A 14,488-nucleotide genomic window follows, 5' to 3' on the forward strand; every position below is an offset into this window, starting at 1 on the left:
AAGAGGGAGCCTGTCCAAATAAGAACAGCAACAGGCTCCATAGCCAAAAGGGTCAATGGGAGAACCCAAGGCTTTGGGTGGCTGGATACCCCATCAAGACAAGTGGGTGAGGCTAGTGTAGAGGGGGAACTGTGACGATCCCTTAAGATGGTGGCACCCTCTGAAGGCTTGCAAATGGTACAAAATATATTGTGATCACAATTGCAATATTACCATTTCAAATGGGGAAACCACTTCACAGGAAGGCCTGTGGCAGTAGCTGTGGCCCTTGTACTTCAGTGGATCCAAAGTGGACTGCTTTGAAGAATGCATTTCTGGCAATTCCACCCATAGTTGGCTTGCCACAGGGAGATCACGGCTATGCTATCCAAGGGCTCCAACTAAATCTGGTCCACTATCTATTATCTGGAAAATTGAGTTGGCATGTGAAGGGTGCCTTCAGTTGGCACTTTAAGTAGCAGTCTGTGTCTAGTGAGGTACTGCAGGAATCAGGTGTGGGTCCTCGGTTATTTACAATTTATATGAATGACCTAGCAGAAGAAAGGATAGTGTATCTAAATTCACTAACAACATCCAACTAGGTGAGAATACAAGCTGTGATCAGGACACAGAGAGGCTGCAGAAATCTAGATATTGGGTAGAATTTTCCATTGTGCAGGTATGGTGCAGTGGTGAGTGTGATAGTTGATGTGAATCTGATAAAACTTCCACTTTTGAACTTATTACTTAGGCATCCACGAGGAGCTTGTGAATTTTGTGGTGGGGCAAGCAAGAAGTCTCCACTCCTGCCATTACCCCATTGGGTCAAAGTTCCTACTCCTCCAGACGCCTTGTAGCTGTAGCTTGTGCTGAAAAACCTTACAGAATGTGATGGGCAGGCAAGAGCACCCCAGCATTGCCTTTCACTCATCTCTAGATAAGATCACCGCTGTCAATACACCCATGGTCAGCCCATCCACGATTACTATTCCTCTCCCCTCTGTTATCTATGAGCCTCTCAACATTACCCTGGACCCTATCATGATCCACCCCCCAAATTCACACACCCCAAAACCAACATCACGAGACCGTCACCTACCAAACTCTCACCCTGAACATGCCATTCTGCTGCATCCCATTCCTCCTGTTGACTATTCCCTCCTATCACAAGAACCTGGAGTTCTCCCCACCAGGGACCCCACTAACCACCACTCTCCCCCCTTTCCCACTCTTCCAACCATTCCCGATTAAGCCTGCCATCCCATCCAGCCTCCCCTGACTCCTTTGCTAACCAGCATTCCAGTGAAGTCATGTGAGGTCCCCAAGAAGGAGAAAGCAAAGTCTTGGAGGTGATGCTCACCAGGTGCACAACACCGTCATAAAACTGAATATTCTGGATTCTTGCTGGCAGGGAACTTAATCTGGAGGATGAACTTATTCCATCAAGCTGGCCTTTTAATTAGCATACTTGACATGATAATGAATGAAAACTGCTTCAGAAACTGTGTCAAGGAAATCAACACACTTTGAAAGCTGGGAGAACGAAATTTGCACTGTTTATCCCATCATCAGGAAACAGATTATTTGTTTTCCCCCAAATTAAGTGTAGCCGCCTACCACGATTCCCCCCACTGGCAGGAATGGAAAATCCACCCATTAAATAAGTGGGCAACAAGATGTAGATGGTGTATAATATGGAAAAGTGTGAAGTTTTCACTTTGGTCGTAAGAATAGAAAAGCAGATTATTTTTTAAAATTGTAAACATTTATGTTCAGGGGGGCACTCATACAAAGAACACAGAAAGTTAGTATGCAGGTACGGCTAGCAATTAGGAAGGCAACTGGCATATTGGCCTTTAGTGTAAGGGTAAGAATACAAGTAGAAAGTACAACAATAAAGCAGTCTTACAACAATTGTTAGGGCTTTAAGCCCACACCTGCAACACTTCTTACAGTTTTAGTCTCCATATTTAAGGACGGATATATATTTGCATTAGATGCAGTATTGTGACAGTTCAGTACATTGGTTTGTGGGATGACAGGATTCCCTATGCTGAGAGGCTGAATGTTATGATCCCCATGGGGGAAGTCAAAAACCAAAATAAACAAACTTACGTAATGACCCATAAATGAAGACATTACCAATAAGCTTACACCTTTTGTAGCTTTTTCCTTGACATGAATCAGAACAAAGGCAAGTTACACATGAATTAACAGGCAGATGGCACTGCAAATAAAAAGGTAAACTGCACATTAAGTAGTTGATACAACAAAGATATATCTTACATAATCACAAGCATCAGACTCACTTCCCACACAAATGTGGCACACAGTTTCACAATATGCTGTTCTTTATTCATAAAGGGTGGGTTAGGAGTCTATCTGACACCTTTGAGTTTCAGGGGTATGATTATCGTCAGCAAAGCACACTTCTACGAATCCTCTCTCCATCGGGTCACAACAATCCCGACTGTGCAATTTTCCTGAATTCCTTTTCAAATGATCAACCAATAACATGGGGTGACTCTTGAGAAATAAATTAAGGGAAGCTTTGGCATCCAAACATGTCAGGTGCACGCAAACCTGGGCTGGAGAATCTGTCAGAACAGCGGCAGTGGGAGGTCTAGTACAGTGAGAGCAGGAGTGAGGATTGGTGGTCACCCTGAAATAACAGCTCCATTCATGTCTTGACCAATTCTGGCCAAACAGCTCTTGCTCATTACAGCTTTCCAGGTTTTAAACATTTTTCGTCAGCTTGCACACTTCCTCCATGAACCTCCATTTTGTTTCTTGCCAAGGAGAAAATAATTATCTCTTTCTGAGAGATTTGCTTCTTCTCTTCTCAAGAATTCTCTGTCCCTTTTTGTATTCTATCTGTATTCTGCATCTGCATCAGTACATTAATCACCTTCAGCCTCCAGTTCCTCTTGTTGTAGCTCTTCATAGTGTCTGCAGGTCTCCTTTGTGTCTGCTAGTCATATAGCTTCTTTCGTAACTTCCTGTTGGTACTGCTTCCAGGTCAATGGTTGCCAGGTCACATGAACCAGTACCTCTTACTATCAAGAAGGATCCGGTTGATTCTGTTACAATTGATGCAAGTTCTTCAAGGCATTTTCAAGCACTCTTAAAACTACTACAAATTCCACAACATTTTAAAGAAATTAATTTCCCTTCTTTACTACTTGCAGTCAAAGTGCATCACATGAGTAAATTGGATTAGTACTCGCTGGCGTTTAGAAGAATGAAAGCTGATCATTGAAACACACAAGATTCTGAAGGGCTTTGACAGGGTAGACACTGAAAGGCTGTTTCCCACAACAGGGGGGCATTGTCTCAAAATAAGGTAATGATCATTTAGGACTGAAATGAGCCAAAATGTCTTCACTTGAAGGATTTTGAGTCTTCAGAATTCTCTAACCCACAAGGTTGTGGATGCTCCATCATGGAATATATTTAAGGCTGAGATAGATGGATGTTTGGTCTCCTTGGTCTCTCCAAATGGTGTGGAGAATGGGAGGGAATGTAGAATTGAAACCGAAATTCAGCCACGAATGTATTGCATGCCTTACTAATTGCTCATATTTGCTATGTCCTGGCATTTAATTGTCTTAATCGGCTATCCACCGGTTAGGGGCAGATATCTATCATCAACCTGCAAAAACCACTTCCTTGAAAATAGGGCACAGACAGAAACTTGTCAATAAACCGACACACTGATGGCAGTGTCTCCAAACTCATCTCTGTCGTGGGAGAAAGATTCAGCTCCAATTTGCAAATTTGACAGTGAAGAAGATGAAAAACATTGCAAGCCAACATGCAATCAAAAACACTGGCATGATATTGTTTGATGTGAACTACTGGAACAGATTTCCATTTGTTTACAACACAAGCTACCATTTTAATTTAACAGCAAATTATGTTTTTAAAATTCATCAGGAAAGCAAAACTAGCTCCTTTTATGGCTTACATGGTAAACTTGCGGCGTGCTACCAAACCATACGTTGGACTTTCTAGCCCTGCCAGCTGCTTGGAATGACTGGTCTTACCAAAAATCGATGGACTTAAGGATGTAATAACTGAGCATTTAGAAAGCGGTGACAAGATCGGTCCAAGTCAGCATGGATTCACTAAAGGGAAATCATGCTTATCAAATCTTTTGGAATTTTTTGAGGATGTGACCAATCCTCAAGTGTGGACAAGGATGAACCAGTGAACATTGTGCATCGGGATTTCAAAAATGCTTTTGACAAGGTCCCACAGAAGAGATTAGTGAGCAAAATTAAAGTTCATGGTACTGGGGCTAATGACATGGATAGAGAACTGGTTGGCAGACCAGAAGCAGAGAATGGGAATAAATGGATCCTTTTCAGGGAAGTGGCAGTGACTAGTGGGCTACCGCAGAGTTCAGTGCTGGAACCCCAGCTGTTCACAATGTACATTAATGATTTGGATGAAAGAATTGAATGCAATATCTCCAAACTTGCAGATGACACTGAGCTGGGTGGCAATGTGTGCTGTAAGGAGGATGCTAAGAAGCTGCAGGTTGACTGAGTGGACAAATACTTGACAAATGCAATATAGTGTAGATAAATGTGAGATTATCCACTTTGGTGGCAAAAACAGGAAGATTATTATCTGAATGGTGGCAGTTTAATGAAAAGAGAATGAGCAACGTGACCTAGGTGGCATGGTGGAACAGTCGCTGAAGGTTGGCATGCAGGTACAGCAGCCGGTGAGGAAAGCTAACGGCATGCTGGCCTTCATAGCAAGAGGATTTGAGTATAGGAGTAAGGTTGTCTTGCTGCAGTCATACAGGGTCTTGAGGCCACACCTCGAGGATTGTGTGCAGTTTTGTTCCTAGTCTGAGGGTGGACATTCTTGCTATTGAGGGAGTCCGGTTCATCAGACTGATTCCCAGAATGGCAGGACTCGCATATGAAGAAAGACTGAATCAACTGGGCTTGTACTCAATGGAATTTAGAAGAATGAGAGAAGATCTCATAAAAACATATTAAAATCCTGATGGGATGGACAGGCTAGATGCAGGAAGAATATTCCCAATGTTGGGGAAGTCCAGAATTATGGGTCACAATCTAAGAATAAGGGGTAAGCCCTTCAGGTCTGAGCTGAGGAAGAGCTTCTTCATTCAGAGAGTTGTGAACCAATGAAATTCTCTACCACAGAAAGTTATTGGGGCCAGTTTGTTAGGTATATTCAAGAGGGAGCTGGACGTGGCTGTTGTGGATCAAGGGGAATGGAGAGAAGCAGGAGTGGAATACTGAAAGTGCGTGATCAATCATGATAATATTGATGGTGGTGCAGCTCAAAGGGACAAATGGCCTACACCTGCATTTATTTTCTATGTTTCTATTGGCTAGGCCATTGAATCTCCAATGGCAAGTACCACCACGATAGGGTCAGAAAATTCTGGCCATATAGGTCAAAGTTCCGTTGTTCCCCAGTCTGAGTGAAGTTAGATGATTTACAAAGGGACAGATAATTGTCATAATTTGTTTCAGATCTGAAAATTAATCCAGGGTATCCTCTATTGTTGATTATCTGCCAATCCTTCCTGAAAAATGAACAGATTAGCACTGACTGTGACATCCTCACAGTTGAACAGCCCGCTGAGATTCATGATGATGTTATGAACCTTCATTAACAGAAATGAACCTCATCGGCCAGCAAAATGACAATTTAATTCCACACTTCCATGGCTTCTGCTCCTTTATGTTTGAAAAACTCCGTAAGCGTAAATTTCCAATTTGCTCTGAAAGAAAGACTAAATAGCATCTTTCATGATTCCAGGATATCTCAGTGTTTTAACACAGAACATAGACATAGAACAGTACAGCACATGAATTAAGCACAGCCAATTAAGTACTGACAGACGCTTCTTCTGTGGCCAACAAGTCCTAGCATAGAACCTGAGTCCAGGGCTTCTGGCCCAGAGATAGGGATGCTATTATTGTGCCACAAGAATAATTTTAGGCTGACCCCTTGAGGATGAATTGGCCACTCAAGGGTCAGTAACATATAACCATTGAGGGAGATTTTCAGTTGTACGGGATGTTAAATGGGGGACCTTTTTTTCTGTACTGTATGCTATAAAGTTGCTTACAAAAAGAAAATGGTGTTTTTCAACACAATAAAAAATTTAAAGTGTGAAATTTCATGTGCCATTTTTCAGCTGTTAACTAGTAGTTTGAATTTCTCTTTGAACATTATGGTCTCCATGAAGACCAGTAACAACATTGAAGGCATCATATAAACATAAGTTGTTATCATTGTTACACACACTTCAGTGAAATATTGAAGATCCATAACTGAACTTGATTTATTTAGAGCCTTCAGGCGAGGAGAGAATAAAAGTGAAGCAATCCAGCCAAGCACAAAATCCAGCTAATTTGTGTGTGTGCGTCATTGTACCATGCAGATCAAAAAAAGTCTCAAACATTCAATTAAAAGATATTTCACAAAAAATCCACATGAAAATCAGCCAACTGTCCAACTCTTTCAAACATAAAAATTACCAGCTGCTGGTTGGCAAACGGTGGTTTCAGCTTCTACTGTTTTTTATTTCAGCCTAGATACAGCAGTCCATGGAAATTTGCATATTAACGTAACTACAAAATCAAAAGAGAAAAATGTCAAGAGCAATCTTTAACCTGCATACTGAAGACATCCAAATCATGACAAGACAAAGCACTCAGAGCTTGACATTTCTTTAAAATTCAACAGACTGATAATTTAATTGTTTTGAATATTATTCTTTGATTTTACTTAGAGGAGTAACGGACAAAAAAGAACAAAATTTTTAAGGTTAAGTGCCATAATATGAAAGAAACACTTGATTACAATCTTGGGGGGAAATGACGTAAATATTATACATGATGATATCTCATCTTCTATTAACTTGTATCAAATTCTTGTATCATACATTAAGTCATGAAGATGAGAAAAAGAAAAATCAAATGGCATACAAAATTGATGGTAGAGTCTGCTGGAAACATCAACAGAGAATGATCCAGGAGGTTTAGTGGAAATAATCCTTAAATGCCAACATAATGTGCAGTGGTAAGATTTAGTGACTAAGGGATTAATCACACATGTAGGTAGCCATAATTGGTTTCTACAAAGCACCAGTTCTGGGCAGTATAGCTTTTGGGAGATATTTGACCTTGGAACAAGTTCAAAGATGGAAACAAAATTGATTAGTAGGATTGAGCATATGATATAACTATTAATATTTGAAATGCTCCTGTTGAAGTAAAGTAGCTTAAAGGGTTATTTTTTTTTTAATTGCGATACTGAGAAGACTATTTATTGTTCATCTCCAGTTGCCATGAGGAAATGGGTAAACTAGAATTTAAATGATACCCCAAAATTTCTAAGTGTCAAATGAGCGTGAAAGCAGGAGAAAATTGTGCCATTTTGTGAGCGGGTTCTCAAAGATGATCTTCTGCCACTTAGTGCAAAAAAAATTCAGCAAAGTCTGGTTTACGCCAGCAGGGGGAGTAGATGGAGTCTATCCTTGTTGGCTAGTTTGCTGATGGCAACTAAAGGGCACCACTGCATGTGCGCCAATCTCCCAGTGGACTAACTGTTTACAAGAGTACACTGTTCATGCACTGGGAGAAATCTCAGCCCCTCCCAGACTCACACTCCCATACCCCGATCCACCCCCCATGTGATGGCCCCCCCCCCCCCCCCCACCAATTACAGCACATCCCCTATCCCTGGGCCGATTGCCAATGCCTGGTGGGCAACACCAGGTTGGCTGCGTCCCAACAATCCAGGTGCCTTGATGGTCTCTGGCCCTACTGCAGAGACCATGATGTCTGGGCCCTCTTGCTATTAAGGCAAGTGAGCCCGGGATAATCAGCCTTGCGCCCTTCCCGGGTGTGAGGCACACTGGCTTCACAGTGCTGGTATTATCATGAGAGACGAGAATACAGGCACCAGTAAGATTACCCCCAACATCTAGGACAAAGAAAACTTTTCATACTTAGATGAAAAATAGAAATAAAAGTTACTACAAATGTCTGTGTGGACTTTGCATATCCTCCCCGTGTCTGTGTGGCTTTCCTCCGGGTTCTCTGGTTTCTCTCCCATAGTCCAAATATTTGCAGGTTAGGTGGATTGGCCATAGTAAAAATAAAATGCCCCTTAGTGTGCCAAGATGTGTAGGTTAGATGGATTAAACAAAGAACAAAGAAAATTGCAGCACAGGAACAGGCCCTTCAGCCCTCCAAGTCTGCACCAACCATGCTGCCCAACCAAAACCCCCCAACCCTCCCTCTATTCCCATTCTATTGATGTATTTGTCAAGATGCCCATTAAAAGTCACTATCGTATCTGCTTCCACTACCTCCCCCAGTAGGGAGTTTCAGACACCCACCACCCTCTGTAAAAAAAAACTTGTCTTGTACATCTCCTTTAAACCTTGCTCCTCGCACTTTAAACCTATGCCCCTAGTAATTGACTCTTTCACCCTGGGAAAAAGCTGCTGACTATCCACTCTGTCATGCTCCTCATAATCTTGTAGACTTCTATCAGGTCGCTTCTCAACCTCTGTCATTTCAGTGGGAACAAACCAAGTTTCTCCAACCTCTCCTTATAGCTAATGCCCTCTATACCATGCAACAACCTGGTAATTCTTTTTTGTACCCTTCCAAAGCCTCCACATCCTTCTGCGAGTGTGATGACCAGAATTGAACACTATATTCCAAGTGTGGCCTAACTAAGGTTCTGTAAAGCTGCAACATGACTTGCCAATTTTTAAACTCAATGCCCCAGCTGATGAAAGGCAAGCATGTTGTATGCCTTCTTGATTACCTTCTCTACCTGCATTGCCACTTTCAGTGACCTGTGTACCTGTACACCCAGATCTCACTGATTAGTCATGATAAACATGTGGGGTTATGAGGATAGGGTGAGGGAGAAGGCTTGGGTGAGATACTCTGTCGGAGAGTTGATGCAGACGTGATGAGCCAAATGGCCTCCTTCTGCACTGCAGGGATTCAATGATAATTTATCAAGCAAATAGCAATAAGTGGAAATGTTAAAATTTCAAGGGAGCATTTGACAAACAAAGCTTTGAGAATTATGTGATAAAATTGGACAGGATTACCTTGATAATATTGTCAATTTATCTATAACATCTCAGGAGATTGACTGGGGTTATGCCATGCAAGTTCCATTGGAGGTGGGCAACACTTAAACTTCAAATACCTGACAGCATTGTGAGACTGAGTGGATCGTTGGCTGATGACGTCCGCTGCATACTTCTTCAGCCTCCGTGGTCAGGTAATGCTGAGGTAATGCTGTACAAGCAGCCTACTCTTCTTAATGACAGGCTTTCCCTCATAAAAGGAAAGCCTCACTGACCAATATTACTGTAATTTAAAATATGAAAAACCAAACACCAGTATAGAGAATGAAATGAGGCACTGGAAGTGGCAGACCGGGTCAGTAGGCTCTCAACTGCCAGTCTCAGAAGGGAATGGGAGTCAATGGTCAGGGAGAACTGCAGAACCAAATAACTGCTGCTTCCCAGCCACAGTTGCCCAAGGAGGAAGAGAGAAAACAACAGCACAGCATAACGAAGAGGCCATGTCACTCCATCATCAGCTCAGATACTGGCATTGCATATAACCAATAAGCTAGTACAGAGTTGCAATCAGTATATAGTGAGTCACTTGGGTATTGGTGGGCTGCAGCCAGGCAAGAGGCTGATAGTTCACCAGAGGGTGAAGTGGCAGATGAGTTTTGCTGCAGAAAATTCAGATGAGCAGCTTGGGTTGATATGCAGGAAAGCGCTGATGGGCAAGGACACCAAGACGCTGGGTACATTTGCTAGTCTCTCAAGCAGCCTCCTGCCACTGTCAAAGTTCAAGGGGGCATTTAGCTCCAGTTGGCAGAGAGCACTGTGCAGATTTTCCCTTCTGCAGTTTTTCCTCTATTACCCTGTCACATTGCTTACCCAGACTATAACTGCACCCTCCAGACTTTTTCAGCCTTTATGTAGACAAGTCCTCTAGTCCTCTCCCACCTCTATAAGGATGCAGCAAGACTCCCAGGCAAATTCAGGAACTCAGGACAACACAACCAAGATGTGTTAGAATAATTCCAGAAACTTTGTAATAGCACAAATACATGAAAATTACCTTGTTTGCAATTTGTGTGCCTGACAAGCTCATTGCCTGAATCTGCATAGTCCAAATTTGGTATCCTGAAGTCGCATCAGCTGGTTGGGTGCTCAATATCACGATAGCACTCCTTCACAGCCTTTTACTGCACCAAGGGAATGCCCCCACAACCCCTTTTTGTGATGGGCCCTGCAGGAAACGACTAATAACGCATCTTACTCCACCGAAATAGAGCTGGTCTCCATGGTGTTAACCTTGACTAGGAGGAGGACTGAATAAGTCATTGCCTAAGGGATCTCAACTCCAAATGACAGATAGCTATGTTGACCAATTATTGTTCAGCATGCAAGTCTAGCTCCAGATAAGAGATATATTTTGAGAATAAGCATTGAGATGAAATGCATAGTTAGCTAAAAACCAAAGAGCTAATTCTTATTTCATTACTGAAAAGTTATAGATAAATCTTATTTCATTATAGATAAGTTATACTTTCCAATATTTGGTTAAGTTGGGCTTTCAGCTTGTAAGGTACCTGGAGTAATTTTGGCAGAGGTAGAGAGACAGAGAAACAGAGAAAGCAGAGAGATATGTGAAGAGAAAGATGTAAAGAGAAAGATGTGGATAGCAAAGGGGAGAGAGAGATATTTATGACAGGCAGAGAAGAAGAGGTGGAAAGTGAGTGATGTTTATGGAGAAATGCTGTCTTCGATGTTGTTTAGAGTCGTCACCTCATGACTTGGTCCGAGAAGGGTGGTGAGAAGTCTATTCATTTGTTAAAGTTAAGCTTTCTCCTCTTATTGTTAATTATGATATCTGCTGTTAATTGATCCTTTGCTTTTTATCTTTCTGACTTGTAACCTTTTCAATGGTTAATAAACTTTCAGAATTCCTTATGTAGAGTTCTTTCCAGCCTTATGTGATTTACGATTAAGGAGTTATTACAAACAAGGGAACCCCATAAATCTTGATTCAGATAAACAAAATCATAGAAACCAGAAGCAGGAATAGGCCATTCAGCCCTTTGAGCCTGCTCCACCATTCATTCTGATCATGACTGATGATCAAACTTAATATCCTAGGGGCAGCATGATGGCACAGTGGTCAGCTTTGTTGTCTCACAGTGTTGGGGTCCTGAGTTCAATTCTGGCCTCAGGTGATTGTGCAAACTCCACACAGACATTCTCCCCGTGTCTGCGTGGGCTTCCTCTGGGTAATCTGATTTTGTCTCTGATGCTGATTTCCTTCACCTCCTCACTAAAACTTGTTTCTCTCAGAACTTCTGGTACATTATTCATGTACTCCTTTGTGAAGTCTGAAGCTAAGCACTAATTTAATTCCTCAGCCATTTATTTATTCCTGTTATGAATTCTCCTGCTTCTGACTAAAACAACTTATTCCATGGCAATGAATTTTGTACCTTTAGTTTATTACAAAGGGTCTTGCAGCGAGAGAGGCAACAGAATACAGGGATGGAAGGAAGAGTGTGCTTGAAATATATGAACTTTAACTTAATATACTCACTGGGAATGGGAAGTTCCCTGTCCTAAAATCACAGTGCTGCACTTCCCACCTGCTCTCATTCCAATCACAACTGCTGTCATTTTTTTCCATGGATTTCACAAGGGAATTTTAGGCACAAAGCAAATATGTAAATCTTGCGGTCTTGTGATGTCAGAAGAATCTTGATAGCATTTTTACTGGTTAAGCAAAAGTAGCTTGCAGCACCAAACCCACCGATTACCATTGATTGATTTCAGTCATGAAATATTAAAACTTTATGTAATCTAGTTATGAATAATCTTAACATGTGCATTTAAGTTCAAACTTTCTGTTACATTCATCGGAATGCATTAGATGTGGTATTTGAACATCCTTTGAAAGTAAAAGTATTCACTCTCAGAGCTGTGAGATCCTATTATATAATTTAGCAGGAGGTTGATTTGGAGACTGATAGGGCTTTATCGCATGGAAACAGGATCTACAACCTAACCTGTCCATGCTGCACAATTGCCCTGCAACCTGTTCAGCCCATATCCCTCGATCCCCATCTTACCCATGTAATTGAGAGAGCATTGCACTGTCAGAGGTACTTTCTTTTCGATGAATTACAGTCATAGAGGTTTACAGGCCCTTCGGCCCAACTTGACCACACCGCCCAGTTTTAACCCCTAAGCTAGTCCCAATTGCCCGCATTTGCCCATATCTCCCTATACCCATCTTACCCATGTAACTGTCTAAATGCTTTTTATAAGACAGAATTGTATCCGCCTCTACTACTGCCTCTGGCAGCTTGTTCCAGACACTCACCACCCGCTGTGAAAAAAATTGCCCCTCTGGACACTTTTATATCTCTCCCCTCTCACCTTAAACCGATATCCTCTAGTTTTAGACTCCCCAACCTTTGGGAAGATATTGATTATCTAACTGATCTATGCCCATTTGGAATATTGTGTTCAGTTCTGGGTCACCTCGCTATAAGAAGGATGTGGAAGCATTGGAGAGAGTGCAGAGGAGATTTACCAGGATGCTGCCTGGTTTGGAGGGTAGATCTTATGAGGAAAGGTTGAGGGAGCTGGGGCTTTTCTCTTTACAGCAGAGGAGGATGAGAGGCAACTTAATAGAAGTTCATAAGATGATGAGGGGGATTGATAGAGTGGATGTTCAGAGACTTGTTTCTTCAGGTGGATGTAGCTGTTACTAGGGGACGTAACTATGAGGTTCATGGTGGGAGATATAGGAGGGATGTCCGAGGTAGGTTCTTTACTCAGAGAGTGGTTGGGGTGTGGAATGCACTGCCTGCTGTGATAGGGGAGTCAGACACTTTAGGAACTTTCAAGCGGTTATTGGATAGGCACATGGAGCAGACCGGAATGATGGGGAGTGGGATAGCTTATTCTTGGGTTCGGACATAGCTCGGCACAACATTGAGGGCCAAAGGGCCTGTACTGTGCTGTACTGTTCTATGTCCCTCATTATTTTATAGACCTCTATAAGGTCACTCCAAAGCCTTCCACTTCTGAGGAAAAAGTCCCAGTCTATCCAGCCTCTGCTTTTCACTCAAACCAAGTCCTGGTAGCATCCCAGTCAATATTTTCTGCACTCTTTCTCGTTTAATAATATCCTTTTTATAATAGGGTGACCAGAGCTGTACACAGTAAATTTTTCAAAAAATAAAAATACATTTTAAGGAACAAGAGCCTAAGTTTATCACAATTATGAATGCACTCTTACATTAAATTGTCAATAACATTCATATATAATTAAAAGATTTCGGCCATTCTTGGAATCATAGGTTTGCATTATTACCATCTACCTTTCTCAAACTATTTATTTGCATTGATCATTGTTGGAAATCGTGGCTTTTTGGGGATAAATCTTTTGTTTTTTTTCCAAGAGATTCACTAAGTGCATGCACACGTACAACTGCAGCAAACCCAGATATCAAAACAACAAAATCACATATTTTTAATTCGACGGAAAATTTACGAGAAATGTATGGAATGTTTCTGAGGTGAAATATATATGTATTTTTAGATTCGACCCTGACAGCAAACAAAAACAAAGACTTGTTTTTCAGGATTGCCCGCCCGAGCGTCAATCGTTAAAACCCAGTCTATTTCCATCACCTTGCCTCTGGAGTGGACAACCGGCACCCGGCCATTTTCCCGCCTCTTCCTCCGCGTGACGGGAACAGCCGCGCAGTGAGTCTCGAGGCGGCCGTTAGAGCGCGGCTCGCGCCCCGCTGCACAGTTACTCGGGCGTTCCAACCGCCTTCCACCCCCACCCGCCCCAATACCCCCACACCCACCCCAATACCCAGCCCCACCCTGGTACCCCGACACCTACCCCCCCCAATACCCAGCCCCACCCTGATACCCACCCCTACCCCACCCCACATATAACCCACCCCAATACCCAGCCCCACCCTGATACCCCCACACCTACCCCCCAATACCCAGCCCCACCCTGATACCCCCACACATACCCACCCCTACCCTGATACCCCCACACCTACCCCACCCCACACATAACCCACCCCAATACCCAGCCCCACCCTGATACCCCCACACCTACCCCACCCCAATACCCGCCCCAACCTGATTCCCCCACACCTACCCCCCCACCCATCCCACCCCAGTACCCACCCCCACACATACCCAGCCCCGCACCTACCCCAATACCAGCCCCCACCCACCCTAATAAACGACCCATACACACCTCCCACCCACCCCCACACCCACGCATACTCCCACCTGCCCCCCCACACAGCAACCCCACCCCAATACACCACACATAACCCAATACCTACCCCTACAAATACTCCACCCCACCACAATACCCCTCCCCACACATAACCC

The sequence above is a fragment of the Carcharhinus amblyrhynchos genome, chromosome 1 (genome assembly GCF_965287045.1).
Source record: "Carcharhinus amblyrhynchos chromosome 1, sCarAmb.v2.hapA, whole genome shotgun sequence".
NCBI lineage: Eukaryota > Metazoa > Chordata > Chondrichthyes > Carcharhiniformes > Carcharhinidae > Carcharhinus > Carcharhinus amblyrhynchos.